Genomic DNA, 24155 nt, shown 5'->3' on the forward strand with positions numbered 1-24155 from the left:
GCAAAAGTCCACTTCACACACCGGAACACGTGATGTGGTTGGTCAGATGGCAGTGAGAGTCACTCCCGTCTACCTCCACTTAAGGGAGCTTTGTCAAAACCTGCCTGGTGGTTGGTGGGCAGGGGGCGGGGGTGGTGATTCTAAACCAAAAATTTAGACTCCCCTTGTTGACTAACAAGGACTTCTCAGAAGAGAAAGGGCTTCTAAGATTCAATCCAGTTCTGGGCACTTTGGGAGTCGGTCCCAATACTATTACAAGTTTCCAACTAGGCCAGCCACTAGCTGCATTCTATGGGGAACAGAATGCCTCATTTATTGAGAAAGTACACTGTGCAAATTGCCCCGGCTTAGGAAGGCTTCACATACTCCATTCCCAACCCCAAATAGAAGGGCCATGCTGATTCCATGCTGCCCATATTATCCTCTCCCTCTGGATTCTACTGAAACACCTTAATTCACAGCACATCTGCCCTGCTCAACTGGGGTTTTTCATCCGAGTCGTTTCCACCATGGGTACTGCACTCTTTCCTTCTAGGTGATTTGGAACTACGCAAATCCCCACGGCAGCATTTAAATCATCTGCTCTACCCACAAGTGAGGACTGGAAAATGCCTGACAACACCTTGAGAATGTGTGCCTCAGAGACTGGGGCCAAACAAAATCAGAGGCCATGGAATGCAGAGAGTTGTTGAAATGACCTAGGAAACAAAAGAGTTGTATTCCAAAACTACTGTGCTCTCTCTACTTTAAAATATAAAGCCAGACTTTGAGCGTGATTAGGAGGCATTTCTGTAAAAAACCTTCTTTTCATAACATAAATATTTAACCCTGAAAGGATAAATGAAGACCTCTGTTAGTACACCAGAACTTCCTAGATTTCTTGGTATTTACTGAGGGTTTACTATGTGCAGAGCACTTTACTAATCACTTGGGTTACTTCAATAGAGTTAGTGCCCCCAAGGCGCTTACCATCTGGTAGGAATGGAAAGAAGCAAAGTCCGTTCCCAGTTCTTCCACTTGTGAGCGGGGATTAGTGAGCCCCATCGCCAACCTCCCAGGACACACTGGGGATCGAGACTAGTTCAATAAAACGGATGGCACAGGCTGGGATGACCTGCCAGGGTATTGGGAAAATCTCGGCAGGTCAGTGTCCACGAAAAGCTGTTCCGATCTGCTCTAGACTGGGGGCCGGGGGGACTTCTGGCTCTGAACGGGTCCTGCAGAATGTCAGCTCCTTTTAGGCAGGGTTCATATCTACCAACTCTATTATATTGTATTTTCCCAAGCACTTAGCACATTGCTCTGCCCATAGGAAACACTCAGTAAATACCACTGCCTGAATGATCCTCTCTCCAGTCAGGAAAATAAGCAGCTCAGAGGCTATTTGGAGAGGCAGGGAGGAGAAAAGCAGCTTCACGATCTCCCGAGGAGAATCTGGGGTTGGCCTGGCCCTGGAGGAAGGCCAGAGAAAGGGATGAAGTCTCTAGGAGCTGCCAAGTTAATTTTTCGTTGATTTTTCTTTGCCACGGTCACTCCTATGCTGCCAAATAGGCTGGGATCAACATATTAGGATACTGGCACTCCCAGCTCTAGCACTTATGTACATATCTGTAATTTATTTATATTAATGTCTGTCTCCCCCTTTAAACTGTAAGCACATTGTGGGCAGGGAACATGTCTGTTTATTGTTATATTGTGCTCTCCCAAGGGCTTAGTACAGTGCTCTGCACACAGTAAGCACTCAGTAAATAGGACTGACTGACTGACTGGTTTCCTTTGTTTTCTTACAGGCTGAATATCTCTTCTGCAGCATTTTGTCAGGGCCACACACTCAAACCCGGGCCCACTAACCCAGAACCTCCTGCTGTCTTTATACCGCCCCGGAGTGACATCTAACCCAGTGCTTAGTATGGTGCCTGAGTTATTCTAAGTGCTTAATCAATACCTCAGTTGTTACATTGTTCATATCAGCCTCTCCCTCCTCCTCCTCCCCATCCCATGCCCCACTGATAAGGAAGCTGCCAATCTCAGAGGGGACTCAATGACCCAAACAGCTGGATTTGCCATCTAGCAACGTCTTCCACCTATCATTTTCCCCAAACCCTGATGCTGCACCCAGCTTTCTTCAAATAACAGCTCACACACCCAGAAAATTTTAGAGACCCACAAAGAGCTGAAAGAAACATTTGCCAATACAGAATGCCAACTCCAGTTTCTTTGCTTAGGCAAATAATTCTACTTCATTTTACTGGTAAATCTGTGCTCCAAAATGTACATGTTGCCATGGGCTTACCCTGTTAAAGCAAGAAATAAATCCTTCATTGAAAAAAGAAAATGCATCTTCAAATATTTAGACAGAGGATACATGGTACAATTACTGAAGGTTGCAACCTGACAATTTTTTTTTAATTATATCTTCTCTGCCGATAGTTATTCATTTTCTAATTATCCAAACAATTAGTAGAAGGCACAGCATGGGAAACTGCGTAGGTGTTACTCGCTTGCCCACGACTATAGCTAGAGCCAGTGACAAATGCTGCTACTCGAGAAAACAGATTTATCCCTAAATGCTTTCTCAGCTGAAGTGGATACATCTCATTTTCCAGAAGGCACACATCCTTTAAGATGGGTTTTATGCTTTACATTGTCGCTATTCATCCAAAATGAGTGATTTCTCTTTCTGGTCTATCCAACATTGGAATTGATTGAGCACCTACGGCGTGGGGAGCACTTTACAAAGGGCTACACTTGGGAGAATACAGAAACAGAAAATACTTTACCAGACCACAGTTCTAAAATTAGAGGAAAAGTAGGAGACGGCAATCGTGTGAAGATGAGGAGTTTGAAATGAACGTGTATTGAGGTCTTCCTAGTGCTTAGTACAGTGCTCTGCTCTTGTCTCCACCAAGAGGCCTTTCTCAACTAAGCCCTCATTTTCCCATCTTCTCCTCCTTTCTGCATCACCTATTCACTTGGAATTGTACCCTTGAAGCACTTGATAGTCAAGCTATCCTCAGCCCCATAGCACTTACATACACATCTGTAATTTATTTTCATGTCTGCCTTCCCCCTCTAGTCTGGAAACTCCTGGTAGGCAGAGAACATTTCTACTAGCTCTGTTGCTCTGTATGCTCCCAAGAGCTTAGCAGGGTGCTCAGTAGATGCCATTTATTGATCTATCATGGTCTCAAGTGAAAAGGGAATGGCAACTTGTGAAGAGGACAAGTTAGTTTATCCAAGCTGTTACTGTGTAATTTCTCTGTGTATTTTTCTGATGCGTCTGTCCCCAACCAATCTAGCTTTCCCCACCCCCTTAATTCTTAGATTTGGAAATTTCACCTGCATCCTCCCTGCCACCCTCACCCCCGCCAACGCTTAGTACAGTGCTTTTTCACACAGAGCCCTTTAATAAATACTCTTATTATGCCTTCTACTACCAAACCCAGTTCTAGTAAGCAGGGGTTCTACCCCTACAAAATCCTATGTTCAGGAAAACTTGGGCTGTACTATGTACCAAGTCTAGTGACACACGCATGCATCCAACACACTGTTTCTTTCCATATCATGTTGGGCTCCACCCAATCAGGTTCTTGCTATTGGGCAAATGTCCCTTGGTTCCCTAATGGCTTTCTGGCCAAGCCAAATGTAATTCTAAAACTAAATAAAGATGGGATTACCAGGTTTCGATGCTGTTTCCCCTCTGGAAACTTTCAGTTATTTCCTAAAAGTCACATTAGCGGTCTGACTTCGAGTGCAGAAAACACAAGTGTTAAGGAGCTTGATCTATAAATGGAACATTATCAGAGCTATTTAAATATAAAAAATTCCCTGTGGTTTCTGTTAAACTTTTGAGATTAAACTTTGTGATTGTTCAAGTGGGTGGGCAAGGTAGTAGTAGGATGATACTCTACCAAAAATGTTGCTGCTTAGTTTGTACAATTATTTTGAAGCTTCAGTAGTTGAAATGACCACAATGCATTTGCCTTTACAGAAGAAATTTGAGAATAACAGGGGCAGCATATGCTTTCACACGCTCATTCGATTCAGTCGTTTCTGATGGCTACAAGCTCAGTGTTAGTCAAATAAAGCATTTTTCCTGTTTGAATAGACTGCATAGGAAAATGATTTCTACCCAGGAAAAAACTATAAAACATACACATCCCCATTGAGCAATTTCCATGTTCATAACTCTTCTGAGATCACATCTCCTCCAGGAGGCCCTGGTACTTCAACCCCACCACCCCAGCTGCAGTTATATACTTATCTTTACACTTTATTGCTTCCCTTTGTCTCTAATTTACTTTAGTGTATGCAGTGAGAAGCAGCATGGCCTAAGAGAAAGAGCATGGGCTTGGGAGTGAGAGGTGGTGGGTTCCAATCCCAGCTCCACCACTTGTCAGCTTTGTGACTTTGGGCAAGTCACTTAACTTCTCTGTGCCTCAGTTACCTCATCTGTAAAGTTGGCATTAAAGACTGACCTCCACATGAGACAACCTGTTAACCTTGTATCTACCCCAGCTCTTAGAACAGTGCTTGGCACATAGTAAGCGCTTAACTAACCATCATATTATTATCATATGTCTCCCCCACTATAAGACTGTAAGGTCCTTAAGGGAAGGAATCGGTTCTACTCATTCTAATGAACTCTCCCAAACACTCAGTACAGTGCTTTGCACATGGCAAATACTCACTAAATGCATTGATTGATTATGTTATTCACAAACAAGACAGTTTTTGAGAGCAAGAGCACTGCTCTAAAGCAGTGTTTAAGAAAAGCCCAGCTGAAACACTGGTGTTGTGAAGAAGCACCTCATCCCTAGACATCGAGGCCCATAGTGCACTTGTAATTAACCTGAAGAACACCAATTAATTTGTTGTCTTTCTTTCAGCTTGAGTAGCAGAATAAGCCTCAGTAGGTGTAGCAAGACTACATGAAGAATATAGATGCCTGGTTACGTGATTTCGTTTCAACTGTGTTGAATGCTGGGGAGATGGGATGTGAAATCGGAACTACCCAAATGGGTTCATCAAATTCTACATCCAGAAAATGGAATATGAAACTTTGACATGAATATTATACAGTGTCAGACCAATAATCCATCCAAGGCCAGCATTCTGCCAGAGAGCACTCAGGACTTAGGTACAAACCCTTATACTCCTTTGCTTCCCCTATCGACAATTTATTTTAATGTCTGTCACCCCTCTAGATATGTAAAATCCTTGAGGGCAGGGACTGTGTCTTTGAACTCTTTTGTATTTTCCTACACACTAAGCACTGTGCTTTGCACACAGGACAGGTGACGGCCTTTCCTGAAACCTAACTGCCTGTTTAAGATTAGCGATTTCCAACAGTTCCAAATGTTTTCTCTAATAACTCATCAAGGGTTTATTTTCACAGATCTACTAAGCTCTTCTTAGCCCTTCTAGCGTCTCTACTCTTCCTCCCTAAAAACAAGAACTCTCATCCATGAGGTTATCCACACCCTTCTTGAGTCTAGTGAGATTTTCTGCCCCTACAGCTTCTCGTGGTTGAACAGAAGTACCCACACATTTGGTTACCTTCCCCTCATGGACAACATGCCCAGATTTCCCCCCAAATCCAGGAACATCTGCTGATATTTCCCTCTATTATACCCAAATTTGAGAAGTGAATATTTATGACATATAAATTATAAAGTTGGGTCCATGGTCTCACAATGCATCACTCTAACAATGCAATAGGGGCATAGAAAAAGAAAATCAACCAGGCATGGTAAACAACCACAAGCACTTCTGAAAAATATCCACCTACAAGAAAAAGACTACTTAAGGCGTGCTGATGTGGAAATGTGGTTCTCAAGAACATCCATAGCCCAGATGTTGATACGCTGAAGTACTTTGAACAGAAAGCCAAGATTTCTAAATCCTTGAGACCTCTTGAGAGACTACAGAAAGAAGACTGCTCTCATCATTTCCACCCTGAGCTATTTTAAGAAATATGATTTCATTTTGTTTGTTACTGAACAGCCCAGATGGACCTCCTCAATTCGAGTTACTATAGCAAGATAAGGAGACCCAGTTAAAAAACAGCACTATCTTCCCTCTCATGCATTGAGCTCACAAATCTGAAATGTTAACATGTTGTGCTGAATAAGCAAGAGAAAATCAAAATCTGTGTGTAATTCACAAACACCACCATGCATTTCATTTCTTGCGCGTCAGCGGGTTTGAAAGGAGCTGTAAAATTTTTTTTTTTGAAAAATAGCAACAGATGAATTGCTGGAAAAGCAATTAAGTCTTTTCAGTTTCGTTAGGTCAGAAATGTGCAGGTGACAGCTGCCCCAGAGAGCACTCAGGGCAGAACTGCCCTTTGCAGACCAAACTGATTGGAAAACACATTCCTAGGAGCTGCAAATTTACAAATGGATTCAAAGGACCCTGACAATGCATTTGATATTGTATTTGACAGCCGTCAGGTAGATAATTCTTGGGGTCCTATGATTTTCCCCCGCTCTGCCAGCTTTATAATAATCCCTAAGGAAACAAAGAACTTCACATTTGGCATGCACATGATAACCAAGGTCTTGAGGGTTTGGTGTTTGTTAGAGCAAATATTTGAATTTACATTACTTAAGGGAGGTTGGTCGCTTGCAAGTCTATGCAGTTTTGTAATATCCCTCTACTCTTTCGGCAGGAGGTTAAGAAATCACATTGAAAATTAATTGTAGCACATCTTACTTTCCCATCACCAGCTTACTTTACTTTTCCAATCACCAACTTTCAAAAAAAAATCAGAAAAACATCTGTCTTTTGCTTTACAAAAAGTTAAAAAATAGGAGACTTTCCAGCTTCCATACAATGATGGCCAGAAGTAAAGTGTGATGAACAAGGAAGGAAAAGTATCGTTTTTAAGACAGAAAAAATGCAGGCCCCTTACTGTACTCCTGATCCAACCAGAGATAAGGAGCGTCTGAGACGAAGCCAGTGACATCTCTTTACGTTAGTTATTTACTTGTTTTTATCAACTCGTTGGAAGTTCAACAGGAGTCCTGAAATCATGTTCTCCACAAATCAACATAGAAGGCATCCAAATGGCATTGTGAACATTCTTAGTGTAAAGGTCGGCCAGAGGGATGGGCTCTAGAGCCAGGAGTCAGCTACGGCTTCTGGAGGAAAGCGATGTGGCCCAGACCAGGACCCGATCCCTGGGAGCAGTTGGCATGTGGGAAGACTGAGCTAGGAGACGCCACGGAGGGGGAGGATGCTGGTGACACCTTGTCGCTGATTTGAAGGCTGCAGCAGCTCCTCGGCTGGCTGACGGATTCCCTCCCACATGCCCTCATCTCCCCCTCCTTCCTCTCTGCTTTTTCCCTCTCTCCTTTTCCCTTCCCTCTCCCATCCATGCCAGCAGCAACAGCTGCTGCCACAAGCCCCTGTTACTATGAAGCAGCCACATGGTGAAGTGACATCACATTGTGCCACGCACTGCAAAATGTCATGACATCATGCGTTACATGGGGAACGGGAACCGTACGGCTCTTTGCTCACCAATTCTTCAAAGTCTTCCTTTTGTTTAGTTGCCCTGGAAAAATAAATTGAGATGCAAAATGATGGCGGGACAATTCTAGAATTGGCTACTCTCTCCTCTGATTTCTCTCTCCCCTGTAGAAGGATCCTGATTTAACATTTACCAGTGGAAGGGTTAACGTTGGTGCGTACAAGATGATAATTTAGCTTCTAGGCCCACTTCCCCGTGAGATGAAGCACCGTGGTGAGCTGCCTCAGATACCACAGGCAGTTTTCGGGCTTATGCCAGTTAATAATAATAAAAATAATAATAGTATTTGTTAAGCATTTACTATATGTCAAGTACTGTATTAAGCACTGGGGAAGATACAAGAAAATCAGAAAAAGCCTGCATGGAGTAAGAGGCACGAGTATTGGATCCCCATTTTGTAGATGTGGAAACTGAGGCACAGAGAAGTTAAGTGACTTGCCCATGGTCACACAGCAGACAAGTGGCAGAGCCAGAATTAGAACCCAGGTCCTTTGACTCCTGAGCCCATGCTTTTTCACTAGTCCATGCTGCTTCTCAATTGGTTCCTGACAGCTGCTAGTCAAAGTGCTGTAATTCAAAACCAATTTTATCTTAGGACTCGTTGTAAATGAGGGGGATGAGCTATGAAATCAAGATCAAAAACGCTATCTTTACTAAACTTACCTGGAATTGTGAACTTTATTGATTACGCTTGGACCTGTGACCTTTGGGCATTTGGGCATTGAGGGCCTCACCCTCAAGCCCACAGCACTTATGTACACATCTTTTAATTATGCTGTATTATACTCTCCCAAGTGCTTAGTACAGTGCTCTGCACATATTAGATGCTCAATACATTGATTGATTGATTATGGGTTAGTGTACTGAGATAAGTGAGCTAGATGAGAAGGAAAATTTGGCTATAAATAGCACACAAACAGCGAGTCCTTAATTCACCCAGGACAGAGCTCCTGCACATGCCTCCATTTCCTAGGGCATAAAGGTAGATTTAGAATCATTTTGGCCTTGTTTCCACCTGAAAATGGAGATGCAGAGGAGCCAGAATCAATCTGGAACAGCCCTCACTTAAGGGACTGGATTTCTTATTGATTAGGGATCAAAGGGAAATAGGTTCCTGAGGTTCATTTCCCATTTGGGTGACAAAAACCTTTACCTCTGATATTCTCCACTGATTCACTGACTTAAAAGGTTGGTGAGTTTCTATGGTATTCAAAATTTAACCATTATCCTGGAAGAAGAGGAAAAGAAAATAGCCAACTCTAAGACCTTATACCTGTTTATTCTGATGGACAGTTGAAGGTTGTTTTTGAATTCTTTAAAGCTCTGTAAGTTTTCCAAAAAAAACCAAAACCCACTAGAAAATAAGTTCTCCACACTCAAATGGCTCACTTTTCCGACTCTCATTTACTCTGGTCTACAGTCTGACTTTCAGTTCATCATCAAGAACACCAGAGTCCATCCGCTAAAGGACAACACTAAGACCATCAGTAGTAAAACACTGTGAATACCAAAACATTAAGGCAAACTGCACCCAGGCCCTATTTAGGTGTGCCCAAGTCAACTATGTGTATATCTGCTTACAAATTAAGGGCTTCAAAAAGACTCCGAAGCTTCTGGTTAATTCTCCTTATCCCTAAGGAACATCTTGGGTAGTTTACAAAATGGAAAAAGAAATCACTCGCATGCATGCCTCCAAGCACTACAACAAACAGTTGCTTTGTAACAGAATATGAAGCTTCAAATAAGAGAAACAATCTTGCAATAATTAGAGACTCATCTTCATGTGGAATTTATTTGGGCAACTGGAGATCTTCTGTTTCTCTTCAAATTCTAAATACAATTTCTGAAGTCAACAAGAAAAACAACTGAATTGAATTCCAAAGAATCCACAGTGCTAATCTATTGCTAGTAAACTGGTTGAGGATTGACAACGTATCCTTAACTACCCTAACTGACAAGCTAACTCTGCACATTAAAACTCTAACTTGTAGTAATAATAGTCAAAGTATTTATTGAACATTTACTTTGTGCAGAGCTCTGTACTGAGCACTGGAAAGAGAATACAGGTAAGGATTACACATGGTCTTGTTTTCCCTCGATTTGTGTTTGATGTTATGCTTTATAGCCAAGCTGAGAAGAATAGAAAGAATATACAAAAAAGAATATAAAGAAGCTGGTGTCACAATAATAATGTTAATAATAATGTTGGTATTTGTTAAGCACTTACTATGTGCAGAGCACTGTTCTAAGCGCTGGGGTAGACACAGGGGAATCAGGTTGTCCCACGTGGGGCTCACAATCTTAATCCCCATTTTACAGATGAGGTCACTGAGGCACAGAGAAGTTAAGTGACTTGCCCACAGTCACACAGCTGACAAGTGGCAGAGCTGGGATTCGAACTCATGAGCCCTGACTCCAAAGCCCATGCTCTTTCCACTGCGCCACGCTGCTTCTCGTGAATACAATTCTTGTCCTCTGGGAAGCTCTTCCAACTCAGCTAAGAACACCATAAAAAGTCCTTGAACCATTCACAAGGAAGTTGGTAACACAGTAAGCACCTAATGCAGTAGTTATTAGTATTACTATACCTTGGTGACCGTGTTCTAAAATATGGGTGGCCAATTGTTTTTGCCCAAGGGCTATTTATTATATTTTTTAAATGAGGAAGTGGCAATATTACTACCTAAGCACCTGCTTTATACTAAAAACTGAAAAAGAGAATATGGATGTAAGTTAGACATAGTACCTGTCCCCAAAGAGTGTCTCGGTCTAAGAAGCGAAACAGGGTTGCTCAGTGGAAAGAACGTGGGCCTGGGAGTCAGAAGAACCTGTGTTCTAGTCCCGGCTACCCCATATGTCTGCTGTGTGATCTTGGGCAAGTCACTTAACTTCTCTGTGTGTCAGTTACCTCATTTGTAAAAGGGGGATTAAGAGTATCAGCCCCGTGTGGGACAGGGACCGAGTCCATCCTGATTAACTTGTATCTACCTGAGCCCTTAGAAGAGTGCTTGGCACACAGTAAGCACTTAACAAGCACCATTATTTTTATTATTGTTAAGAATAAGGTGGGGGATGGAATTGGTGGTGGACACATAAGGAAAGATGAATCAGTATATGCCCAGAATCTTCAAAGAAACTTACAAGGGTAACTACATTAGATGCGTTGGGGGTAGAGAACCAAAGTTACAGGATCCTCAGAACTCAGTCCAAATTGTAACAGCCCCAGACAGAGTCATTTCAGACATCTCGGTGCTCTAAAGGTTGAGATGGTCTCAGGTTGCTGGTGTCTCTTCACCTTTCCAGGACTGGAACAGGAGCTGATGGGATGCTCTAACAGGGTGAGAAGTGGACAGCTAATCTCCCAGGTCCCAGCTCCTGGCGGTAGCAGGAGAAGGGGACCACCAGGGCCCTCAAGCTCATCCTGGTAAGCACCAGATATTTGCGCAGTGTCTGCAGACTGGTTAACAAGGAAGAGCGGGAATGGGCTGATGTTTGGAAATCCCAGGAATGCAGCCACTTCCACCAGCGTGGGCTCCTTCCTGACTCTGAACCAGCTGGGGAGAATTGGTAGGAACCCTCGATGGCACTGTTGGCCTCAGAGTCAGTCAATCCATCAGTGGCATTTATTGAGTGCTTACTATGTGCAGAGCACTGTTCTAAGCACTTCTGAGGAGACACGCGACAACTTGCCGGAAGGTTACCGTGAGCGGCCACAGGTGGAAGTGGCAGGTTCAGACCCAGGCAGAACACCACTCGCACGCCGGACCCAGCCTGCAGGCCAGATTTTCATCACCCTTACTGAAAAAACACTCCACAGACGGACATGTGGATGATTATGAATCACACTTTGGAATTAGAAAAGCAAAACGGACTGCCAATTAGACAATTAGAGGCAGAGGAAGTCCTACCTGCAGACAAGTCTCTTCCAGGAACACCAAGCTGAAGGCTGTTGCTGAATTCTGCAACTTAGGCAGCAAATCAACCAATGCCATAGGCGGCATTAAAGTACAACTGGACCGGCAGATTCAGAAGGCTTTCTTGTAAGAACTTCAGAGTAATTCACATGCCACCATTACCATGTTCACTATTGTTTAAAAGAAACCATTTCTGAGATTAAGACCCTATCTTGCTTAAGAGCAACTATTTATTTCAACGCATAAATGGACCCAAAGAAGTTTAGCAGTTTGTCCAGAGGTCAAATTAAGGCCTCAGGGAAGAAGTAAGAGTAGATCTCCCAACACCTGAAGGTTTCAAAACCTCTCCAGATATCAAAAATAGGGTGTTTTAACTTTAGATTCAGTCAAATACGTCTATAGGCAGGATGAGATTTGCCCCAGGGTAGGCAAATGAAACATTAGCCTATTCCTTGAGTCTACATTCACATGTAAACCAACTCTGGAGGAAACAGGCTGCAGATTTTGCTCCTTTCCACAGGAAACTGTGGCATCCTAAAAAAAGGAGAACAAAAACTCAAACCAGTCATCTTAAATCACACAAACATGGTAGAAGCTAGGAGGGATCAACCTTCAAGACCTCAGTGGGATGTGGACTGTGTCAGAGGGGCTGTTTTCGCTTATCGTTCTCGAGCCATTCCTGGGAATTATCTGTGAGAAACAGCTATCAGTATTTTCCTTTCCAAAACATGCAAAGGTGTAGTACTGGTCACCTCACTGTGGACAACAGTACTGTCCACTCTCATCCTTGAGGGGGAAGTAAATGCATTTGGCTAGCTATGGGGCAGTGAATTTAGAAGTAGCGTTCTGGAAAGTAGCATGATATTTTAGGAAGAAAAAAAAAAGTCCTCCCCCAGCAGGCTAAAGCCCTATCCCTGATTGTCTCCTGTTTAACTTCTCCTTGCTGGTGTTTTCTAAAACAGTGAATTAACAGTAAGTTGAACTGACTAGCTCCATTTCCCCTCCACAAAATTTAAAACCATCACGTTAATGTTTAATACTACTTCCATTTGCAACTAGCAAATTTTCTTACACAGTAATGCAGTCTCTTGAAAAGGGAAGTATTTGAACATTCAAGGAAATGATAAAATAAAAGAGAGGCATTAATATTCTCTGGCCAAGGAAATTTGAGGGAAAACCCAATTTAAAAAAGATCTGCTCTCATCAGAGAACAGACTGTGGTGTTAGATGAATTAGGGGTCATGGAATTCCAGTCTGAGCTGGTTCTCCAGGCACCCTGGAAAGCAAAGCTTCATGACCGGCTCCATTTGTTGTGTATCAACAAATGGCGCGAGGTTTTCCACCCACCCTCCGAACAGCAGTGACTCAGGGATTAAGACAGCATTCTTTCCAGGAGGAAGAAATCTGAATCACCCCGCTCAGCTCAGACCTCTGACAGCAAAAGACCCAAAATACAGGGCAAGTGGCGAAAGTCATCACTCAAGAAGGGGTGTTTTGATACAGACAAAATTTCCTAATGACAAATATGCCGTTGCTACTCCCAGACTCCCCCACATACTCTTCAATGTCCCCCATGGGAGAAGAAGGCAAGAGGAGGGTAGCCCTCCATGAGTGGAAATGGCTTTTGGGGGATACCTGGTGGTCTCAGACCCACCCTACCATCTTGCTGCTCTCTCTTAGGGCTCCCTGTCCTACTCACCCACCCTGGCTCCAGGAGTAAAGAATAAGAGCAGCCTTTGCTACAGTTAAATAACGTTTGCACTACAAAATTTCAAGGAAGACCACCTGCCAAAGGCAGAAAAGAGCTCAAAGTCTAGTTTCCTTTCCACCTCCCAGTAGTAATGCAGTGCTTCTCTGTTTGCTGTCTTTGTTCAATTGTTTTCATTTGTTTGGTTTTGTTTATGGTATTTATTAAGCATTTACTAAGTGTCAGGCACTGTACCTGAACCTGTATCTTGTATCTAGAGATACAAAATAATTGGGTTGGACACGGTCCCTGTCCCACATAAGACTCATAGTCTTAATCCCTATTTTATGGATGAGGTAACTGAAGCACAGAAAAGTTAAGTGACTTGTCCAGCTTCATCCAGGAGACAAGTGGTGGAGCTGAGTTTAGAACCCAGGTTCTTTGACTGCCAGGCCCGTGCTACTTCCACTAAGCCATGCTGCTTCTTTTTAATTGAATTCTCCTTGTTATCCATTCTATATTTGTCTAGCCTCTTCCCCCTCCAGATTGTAAACCCACAGGGGCCAGGGGATCAATCGATCGATTGTATTTATTGAGTGCTTACTGTGTGCAGAGCACTGTACTAAGTGCTTGGGAGAGTACCACACAACAATATTATAGACACAATCCCTGCTGACAACGAGAAGCAGCGTGGCTTAGTGGAAAGAGCACTGGCTTGGGAGTCAGAGGTCATGGGTTCTAATCCCAACTCCACCACTTATCAGCTGTGTGACTCTGAGCAAGTCACTTAACTTCTCTGGGCCTCAGTTACCTCATCTGTAAAACGGGGATGAAGACTTCAGCCCCACGTGGGACAACCTGATTACCTTGTATGTACCCCAGCGCTTAGAACAGTGCTTGGCACATAATAAGTATTTAACAAATGCCATCATTATTATTACAGAGACGAGGTTCCTGTCTGAATCGATGATTCTTGTAGCTCTTCCCAAGTTTAGTGCCGTACTCTGCAAGTAGAAAGCACTTCATACAAAGCACGTCAAAGCATCAGGTTTTGTTCCTTTTGGAAAAAAAAAGTATTACATTGGATTCATTTCACCTAAATCCCAAATTATTTCTATTATTGGAATTTAATATTCAATGACAAACACCACAAAAGAAAATTCATTTGGCTGTTTGAAGAGTCTTGTATGACACTGATCTATTTCAGGCTACAAAGTTGTAACAAAAAAATGAAGCAAACTGAACGTCAAAAGTCATTATGTAGCTATAGTCCTTTAATTTCAGACAGATTCATTTTAATTATTTACCATACTTCATTGCATCCTGTGCACATGAACCTGGCAGAATAGATTTTGCAACTGTGCGGATACTGGGAGGCCTCACTCCCAATCTCTAATTAAATCTTGCTGAGCCTTCTGTGAGAGACTTTTCGTGCTCTTGAGTTTATAAACGGCATGCCGGGATTCACAATCCATCCAAGCCTTTTGTTCAACCAAAAGGGTCAAAAGGCTCAACTACATCCAGATACACAACCCTCCCTCCCCATGGTAGTTCTTGCCATCCCCCGACAGAATCAGGCTTTTCCCAAGTCAGGGCGGCCATTTCAAGAAAGAATCCAGATCGGAAATGTGGCTGTCCAACAGAGGTGGGGAGTCGGGGGTGGGAAACGCGGAATTCCTCTTTTACCTCTGCTCGTATCAAGGAGGCCAGAAAATGGAAATGACTTGCCCGAGATCATCTGGCAGTCAAGGACTAGAAGCCAGGTCTTTCTGACTCCCAGGCCCATTCTCTATCCACTAGGTCATGCTGTTTCTCTAAGGGTTAGCACAGAAGTGTCTGATATTCTTGAGCACCACCGTGAAAACATTTGACTAGTGCTGTGGCCTTCTTAACCCTGCTAAAAGGCATGGGCTGGTGGGTCTTCACTAGGTCAGGTGGCAGTCACAAGAATGGCACCCAGAGCTAAAGGTGAGTAGTCACTCCCAAAACCCCTGATCTGGTTCTTCTGACATGGGCGTGGAGAAAGAGGGTTGAGAAATAGACTTCTATTAGCTCTTATAAGGTGCACTAATGCCCTCCTGAAAGAACTGTGGCAAGCCCACTGGATTCGGGCAGTGTCATAATGGTCAAGTCACTGAACCTATACATTTATTCCCAAACGTACCAGGGGGTGAACGTCCGCCAAGCACGAAGAACATCACTTTGGCTTTTGCTACATTACTTGCAGTAATAAAGGATCAGGAGCCAATGTTAATAACCCTAGTAATACGACCTTGGATTTCTTTAGCTCTTTCTTTTTCAAAGCACTTTCAGTCACTTCCTTTTGTCCTCACGACATCGCTGTGATGGAGAGGCAAGTATGATCCTCCCCATTTTCCAGATGAGGAAACTGAGGCCCAGAAAAGTTCATTTAATCATATTTACTGGGTGCCTACTGCGTGCAAAGCACTGTACTAAGAGCATAAGTGACTGGTCGCAGGTCAAAACAGACTGCAGGAGCAGAATCACAGCTACGATTCAGGTCCCCTGTCTCTCAGACCATGTTGCCTCCCACCCAATCCCCTCATTTCCTCAGCCCCACTTCCCCCTAGGATAATGGTCCACAGCCAAGGTCATGTTTTAAAGCCACATGGTCTTGTTATCGTACAACAAACACATTTCCCAATCCTCTTGCTTATATACAGCTTTTCCCCTTTTCTTTAAAAAAGGGAAAAAAAATCACAGGATTGCATCGAACTGTGAAATACGTTCAAATTCAGCTCTCAAATAAAGTCCCAGCCAGTTTCTGGATATTAGTTTCCATGGTAACCAGGGTCCCTAGGCCCTGGTGCACAGCAGGGAATAGTGTAGATTTCCATAATACCATCCGCTACTGGGGGAAAAAGAGTTACAGAGAGATCATGAGTATTTGGGGAGCAAAGACACTAAAGTTTTCTAAAGCCTAAGGGCACTAGACATTAATAGAACCCCAATAGTGTTATTTTTACATAAACATTCACTTAATGCAATATTCCTAACATTTTTTAACTGTTGTAGCTGAAAATAGCACCTAATTCTCTGCTCAAACCTCCAGGAGACTTGAACTACATTCTCTACATTAGACCCAAGAGCAAAATGGGAAACTTCTTCAGCAAGTTGAATATGATTTTAAAAAACTCCCATTCCAAAACATCATTAAAAAAATCAAAGATAATTTTGCCAGAATAAATCAGCAGCATATTATTTCTTAAGAGTATCGGCTCACTACCATCCAAGAGATAATGTGAACTAAATATTCATCTCAGGGATTTGACTTTTTCAACCCACTCTTCAAGCAAAATATGTCCACAGAGGCATGGCCAGGACACTACTAAGTGGAACTAAAAGGCTGAAATTATTTTTCATTTCCCTGGGTTTTTGCCTTTTGGCTTGGAAATCACCCAGACGGAGTGGGAGAAAATGGTGTGGCATAACAGAGATATTTGTCCTAGGCAAGCACAAGAGTCTCAAATTTATATTTGCATTCCAGAAATTAGTTATTTTTATCCCAACTCTGGCCAAAACAAATCAAGTGAAGCCGGCAGCTCTACGAGGCATTTTAAGCACACCACCTGCTCAAAGAATGAGCTCTGCTTCTCAGAAACATCCAATGCTGAAGCACTTTCGTTTTTTACTGAAAGAATTTAGAGGGGGAATCGCCAAGGCAAATGCTCCCCCAAACCTTTTACATTTTAAGAGAGAAGAGGGGGGAGGTGTCTTACTAAGCTTAATTAAAACAAACAAAAAAGTTCACATAAAGAAAGGAACAAAAAATGAAAGAATCAGTTGATGAACATCAGGCCTCCCACAAGGAAACTTTGTTGTTCTACAAATGTGATATTTGTTTCAGCGGCTAGCATGTAACTGCAGAATACATCACTTCACTATGTCAACTCCCTGGCATTAACCACTTTAACCAGGCTGCACATAAGCAGAAACACCAGTAGGCATAATACGAACAGTGGGGCAGAGTGGATAAAGCACGGGCCTGGGAGTCAGAAAGACCTGGTTTTTATTCCTGGCTCCACCCTCATCTGCTCTCTGATCGTAAGCAGGACACTTAACTTCTCTGTGCCTCAGTCAATCTCATCTGTAAAATGGGGATTAAGACTATATGCCCAAGGTGGGACATGAACTGTGACCAAGGTGATTACCTTGAATCTACCCCAGCACATAGTACAGTGCCTGACACATAATAAGTGCTTAACAAATTCCATAATAATAATAATAATAAAACCCCTCAACCCAGTCAACCTACTTTTCATTATCTAACATTTTGGGCTGCAGGGGCTAGCAAACTCACAAACTTTTGTTCGAGTCTCCTCTGGGGAAAACACCCTACAGTGTGCAGGAGGTGTGAGAAGCAGGGGAACCTTATTAAAAACAGCTCCAGAACTACTGGTTCAATTGTTCATTATTCTTATGGGGTCAATCAATCAATGCTATTTAATGAGTACTTACGTGCGGAGCACTGTACTAAGCACTTGGGAGAATACAACAGTTGGTAAACACATTCCCTGCCCACAAGAAACTTATGGTTTAGAAGACTATAGGGCCCTGCCCTCTTAGTCTTTCAGATGGGATTGAATAACTGTTTTCAAATAGATGAAACTATAAATTATGCCTTTGATGTGAGATTCTAGAACCCTAGCAACCCAACCCTAACTACCTGGAATTCTAGAATTTCAGTTACAGTTCCAACTCGGTGGATTTATGATGAGGTTTTGAAATGAATATCAAGCTTACTCTTCTGAAACTAGTCCATCTGTGTTCTCTCTAAACACATTTTCAAGATGGACAGGTTAAAAGTCGACTGGTTAACCACAATGGAAACAGCACATCTTTAGTAACTGTTGTTCCCCAACCAGTCAGAGATTGATGTAAAAGGCCCTCTTGTTGTGGTTACAACAAAACTGTTGCTAAGCACCAACAGTTTTAACATCAAAAAGATCAACTAAATTAACATGAAGAGATTTCATTCCAGAGGAAGACCTGCTATGCGCTGAAGAAAAGCAGGTTAACACTGAGGACATGAATCAGAGACTCTCAGAACTGATTTAAAGGTCACACCATTTACTTATCAAAACCAGTCTTCCTCAAGAGGGTAGATTAAAAAAAAAAAGGAATACAGGCCATTCTCTCTTTATGAACCATCAAATGAGACCCAGTTAGAATGGATTCAAACTCTTTTGTAACTTGTATTCCTTTTTGTGCAGCAATTTGAAGTTCAAATGTCGCTAAAACTTTTGTATAGCTTCTCCAGAGGTGATGTAGTAAAATACACAAGCCTCGCCTTCACAGGTTTACGATTTTAAAGAGTACAATCGTTTTACCTAATAAGGTAACATCAGTTAACTTCTCAGAGAATGTGAAGTAACTATTCAACCACCAGAACTTTTTCTTTTTCCAAAAAGATGATGAAACACCACAATGTGAAAACCCCAGGGGGGGCGGAAAAGGGCTCATTCTGGGCAGGGACCATGTCTACCAACTCTGTTATACTGTACTCTCCCAAGCACTTAATACAGTGCTTTGCACATAGAGCTCAAGAAACATGAGTGATCAATTCACTGAACTCAGTGTATACATCTTCTATATCAATCTTAAACGTAGAATGTGGCTTAACTAGTAGCTAGCATTAAAAGCCCGTCTCAAGAAAAACTTTGTCTTCTAGGAGGGCTTGTGCTGTTTCTTCATATCCCATTCTGGAAAAGGGACAAGAACATGAAAGCCTAAAGCAAAGCGCATCACACTCACATCAACTTTGATCAGACCACCTTAAGGAACATTTAATCAACCTTCATGATTCAAAGGACACTGCATCACTCACCTTCTCCTGATGCCCTGTTTTCATGGATGATGTGAATTTTTTTATAGCAAGCAATAAAGGACTGTTTGACCCAGTATTCAAATCTTCCTTTCTATTTATAAGTGAGTGGTTGAGCAATGCTACTTCTGATGGAAAAGATGATCAAAGTTTTAAAGAATAATGACCACATTCAAGATTAGCTTAAAATAAGTGATATTATTAGTAAAGATTTATTTTCGTATTTGGAAAATCTATGTATTTGTGGTTTTGTGGATTTGGCCTTGTGGATTAAGTTAGGTAAAACTCCTCACTCTAAATATTGCAACAAACAAATATCACCATGTATAGATCCATGGAAAACCTAACTTTTCCAAATCAAATGAGCAAACTTCAGGGAGGAGGCAAAAAACGGTCATACACTATCCGGTCGATGGTCATACTGTCAAATGGGGATAGTATAGAAAGAAATAATACTGTGCCTTAGGTTTTTCAGAGAAAAGATATTACTCAACCACTATGTATAGTCTCTTTGGAGCAAAATAATATTCAGTACTCTTCTTTTAATCATTTGGTTGACTAGAGAAGCAGTGTGGTCTGGTGGAAAGAGCAAAGGCCTGTGAGTCAGTGTTGGGTTCTAATTCCAGCTCTGCCATTTGCCTGCTATGTAACTTTGGGCAAGACACTTAAATTCTCTGTGCCCTCAGTTTCCTCATCTGTAAAATGGGGATTCAACTCCTATTCTCCCCCCTACTTACACTGTGAGCCCCAGAAAGGGACTCTGATCTGATCATCTTGCATTTTCTCCCTGGGTTTAGTACACAGTAAGCACTTAAATGGCACAATTATTACAGCTAAACAGCTGATTAAAACAGCTTCAAAATTTAACTTAAGATGTTGGTGTGGGCGGGGGGAGGGGGACCTGCCTGGTTAAGTAGCTACTATAAACCTCATTATCTGGTTAAACACACACACATTCTTCAAATGCCCTTAGAATTATTTTTTTCCTAACTGGTAAACACCGGTGACATAAAGCTTTTTGCTTTTTTTTTCTCTACACTTGCAGATCAGAATACATGGGAATAAACCCAGGGGAAAACGGCTACAGCAACGGAAAAAAAATCCTGGAACTGGAAGTTAAAACGAGAGCCGTTCATTTCACATAGCATCCTAAACCTTGGACAAGCTTTGACATTCTGAAGGCAGTCCAGAGTTATTGCTCTCCTCGTATTCTGGCTGTCGCTCCCAAACAATCCCGTTCTGGCAAGACAAAGAGGCAGCACCAGGTCACTCAGGACAAGCCTCTCAGCCAACGGCTCCTATTGGCTCATTTCACATTCTGGTTTTCTTCACTTTCTGCTGGAATTCTTGGTGGGCTAAAAAGCAGCAAACCAGCTTTGTTTTTCCTGTCTAAGCACTCCTTTCCTCTTATCCCATTCCCTTCTGTGTCACCCTGACTTGCTCCCTTTATTCATCCCCCCCCCTGCCCCACACCACTTATGTACATATCTGTCATTTATTTATTGCTATTAATGTCTGCCTTCCCCTCTACACTGTAAGCTCATTGTGGGTAGGGAATGTGTCTGTTTATTGTTATACTGAACTCTCCCAAGTGTTTTGTACAGTGCTCTGCACACAGTAAGCGCTCAATAAATACAACTGACTGATTGAATGACTGACTAAAGACCAATGAGAAGGTAATCAAATGAAGAGGATAAGTGCCAACTCAACAGATCAGCCATGTCACCAATGGGATCAATCAATGGTAATGGTATTTACTTAGCACTGACTCTGTGCAGAGCACTGTGCTAAACTCTTTGGGAGAGTACAGTGCAATAGAGTTGGTAGACATGGCCCCTGCTCTGAAAGAGCCTTATGCATAAGAGTTATTTGATCAGGATCATCTATGCACCCTTTGAGTACCTGGATACTCTCCCAAGCCCCACAGGAATTGGGTACACACCTTTATACTCTACTATTCCCCCATCTTTAATTGATTTTAATGTCTGTCTACCCCTCACTCTGTAAATTCACTGGGGACAGGGACTGTGTCCACCAACTCTATTCTAAGAACTTTCCTGAGCATTATGTACAGGGCCCTCTGTACAGAGTAAGCACTCCAAAAATAAAAATGATTAAGGAGAGACACAGAAGTATAAGGTAAGAGAAGTCCTTTTACTGTCTTATCTAAAATAATCATAATTATGGCATTTATTAAGCACTTAAATATATACCGCGCAAAATAATCAGATCAGACATAGTCACTCTCCCTTAAGGGGCTCGCGAATTAAGAAGGAGGGAGGGCAGACATTTTATCATTTTATAGATGAAGAAACTGAGGAACCAAGTGACTTGTTCAAGGTCAAAAGAACTCCTGACTGCCAGTCCCCTGCTCTTTCCACTAGTCATGCTGTCTTCTTTATAATTCAAAGTCCACCTGGAGAAACATGTGCACTTTACTATCTGATACACGTCAATGAAATACTCTTCGATGGAAAATTTTAGTCAACTGGGAACTATATTCTGGCTTTCAGCATTTAAAATTTCTTCAAAAATACCTTAGAAATGATAAAGCTGTCTTGCAGAACGATGCTCTGTTTCAAGCTCCACCTCACCCCTCGGACTGCAAAACAGTCGCTGAAGTCATCACCCAGTCATACATAAAAATATCCCCCCCGCCACGAACCCCTCAGTATTTTTCCCTCCTAAACCAGTGCTGACACAGGCAGATTAAATAGTGGCCAAGACGGGCTACTGCTGACTGAGAAAAGTGCTTCCGTCAGCTCAAATTCCGGCCTCGAAATAACACCCCGCTTCCGGTCCAACGGCAACAACGTAAGAAGGGTGCTCTGGCACCTGGCTTTAGGACACAGCCCTAGAAGCCACTGTGAACGACCCTGCAGCGAGAGTCCTGTAAGGGGTCCCAACAGCCCGGCAGAGGTGGGAGGGCGCCTGTGCTATCAAGCCAGTGGCCCGAGGAGGGTAAATCCAAAATGAAACTGGCAGAACTCAAGATGGCCCCTTGGACTCCTCCACCTCCCAGTTTGGAGTAGGATGTAGTGACATCCTGGAAGTGGGACCAGAAAGCACTTCTCCGGGGGAAGGGTAAAGGACTGTGGCCAGAGGCTCTTGTTACAAGGGTTGCTGGGACTGTAAGCAACCAGACTGTAAGCTCCTTATAGGCAGGGAACACGGTAGCTAAATCTGTTGTACTGTACTCTCCCAAGCGTTTAGTATAGTGCTCTGCATACACTAAGTGCTCACTAAATGCAACTAAGCGGTGGAACAATGGCATTCAGGCGGTAGACTGCAGAAATAAGCTGTGGACCATTTCCAGCTTGATCTGGTCCATTCTGCTTTAGAATGCCCCTGCAACCCATGTCATCCTTGGCCGGGCCAACCCTGGCAGACCCGGACTGGACACAGGACCAGCCCAACTGCCATCTCTAACGCAGCCTCATTTACTAATACCCTTCCCCAGTACTTGGGTGGATAGATATAATCAACTGCCCAATTCGTTATTTCCTCTGAATACTTTTTGTCAATATGTTTATCTGCCTCCCCGTCACAGCATAAACTTCTTGGGGGCAAGGAATATGTCTTATGCTCCTGTTGTCCTTTCCCAAGTGCTTAGTGCAGTCCACTGCAGCTGGTGGCTGCTCTGAAAATACCATCACTATTCCTGCTGGGCCCCAGATTTCTGACCCGCATAAGTTTTCTACAACCTACAGGTGAAATTTCTAATCGTTTAAGTGAATGTGACAGAAAGTGTATAAGAATTCAAAAGATTCTGAGGTTTGTTTCAACACAGCCAACATGTATCTGAAGTATATTCCATGTCTTCACAAATACATTTTTAATAGTGATGATAATAATAATAATAATGAAATCATTAGTGTGGTATTTGTTAGGCATTAACTAGGTGCCAAGAACTGTACTAAGTGCTGGGGAAGATCCAAGATGATCAGGTAATAAACATGGGGCTCACAATCTATATAGGAAGGAGAATCTACATAGGAGGGAGAACAGGTAAGGAATTCCCAATTTTGCAGATGGGGGAACTGAGACACAGAGAAATTCAGAGACATGCCCAAGGTCACATGGCAAGTAAATGGTGGATCTGGGATTAGAACTCAGGTCCTCTGATTCCCAAGCCCATACTATTGCCACTAAGCCATGCTGATTCTCATTTTAAAGTTGTTCACAATTAGCTCCTAATTTGCAAAAGGGAGCACACACATCTTCCTCGTTTATTAATATAATATATAAAGTAATTGTACCTAGTTTATAAAAAGAGAGAGAACAAAAATTAGCTCTGCTACCACACTTTCCCACATGCTATTCAATATTGCAAACATAATTGGGGAAAGAAATTTATCACATTAATTTCCCTCTGTCAGTGCTAATTTTAAAAATAGTTTGGGCTTAAATTACATTTTATAAATATATTTTCTACACTATTGCTAAAAAGGACAAAAGCACTCTAATGTTACTTCCTTTGGGAAACAATGTAAAATGCTAATATTTTGGAAACCATGAGGTCTGCTAGCTTGAAATTTTGAACATTTGCCCAGAAGAGCATCACTTAAAAATAAGTCAAATTCCCTTCTGTTGTTTTGAGAGAGGGGCTCATGGGTAAATTCAGACCAAATTCTGAATGCGCAGAGCTCACTCTGTAAGGGACAGGTTTCAAAAGACAAAAGAAGCATTTGAGCCTGCCTGAAATACAGTCACATGGGCCCAAGAGTCAGAAGACCTGGGTTCTCATCCCAACTTCACCACTTGTCTGCTGTGTGACCTAGGACAAGGCACTTCACTTCTCTGAACCTCAGTTACCTCATCTGTAAAATGGGGGTTAAGACTATGAGTCCCATGTGGGACAGGGGCTGTGCCCAACCTGATTAGTGTGTATCTACCCCAGTGCTTGACACATAGTAAGCGCTAACAAATACCATCATCATTATTATTATTACTATTATTCATTCTAAAGCCAGGAAAAATGCTCAAAGGCCTGGACCAGGTGCCACACCGGCAAAAATCTCCAAGCAAGAAGGAAGTTTAACACTTAGACACTGGTCTAGGTTTCTTCTTTAAGGCAAAAAAGGTTGCAGAAGCACTACATGACTCCAAAAAAAGCCTCCAAAATGACAATCTTCAAAAAGTTAGGAGAGCGGACTGTGGAAGCTACGGTGC

At 42.5% G+C, this 24155-nt stretch overlaps 1 protein-coding gene and 1 long non-coding RNA gene across 7 annotated transcripts in view; one reads left to right on the forward strand and one right to left on the reverse strand.

Annotated features, from left to right (window-relative positions):
* Positions 1 to 24155, reverse strand: part of MTSS1 (MTSS I-BAR domain containing 1) — a 117210-nt gene that overhangs the window by 71011 nt on the left and 22044 nt on the right. The window lies entirely within an intron of this gene.
* LOC114811030 lies at positions 17874 to 19062 on the forward strand. The gene is made up of 2 exons (XR_003758707.1): positions 17874 to 18219; positions 18831 to 19062. It is a non-coding gene; the product is annotated as an uncharacterized LOC114811030 (long non-coding RNA).

The sequence above is a fragment of the Ornithorhynchus anatinus genome, chromosome 4 (genome assembly GCF_004115215.2).
Source record: "Ornithorhynchus anatinus isolate Pmale09 chromosome 4, mOrnAna1.pri.v4, whole genome shotgun sequence".
Taxonomy (NCBI): domain Eukaryota; kingdom Metazoa; phylum Chordata; class Mammalia; order Monotremata; family Ornithorhynchidae; genus Ornithorhynchus; species Ornithorhynchus anatinus.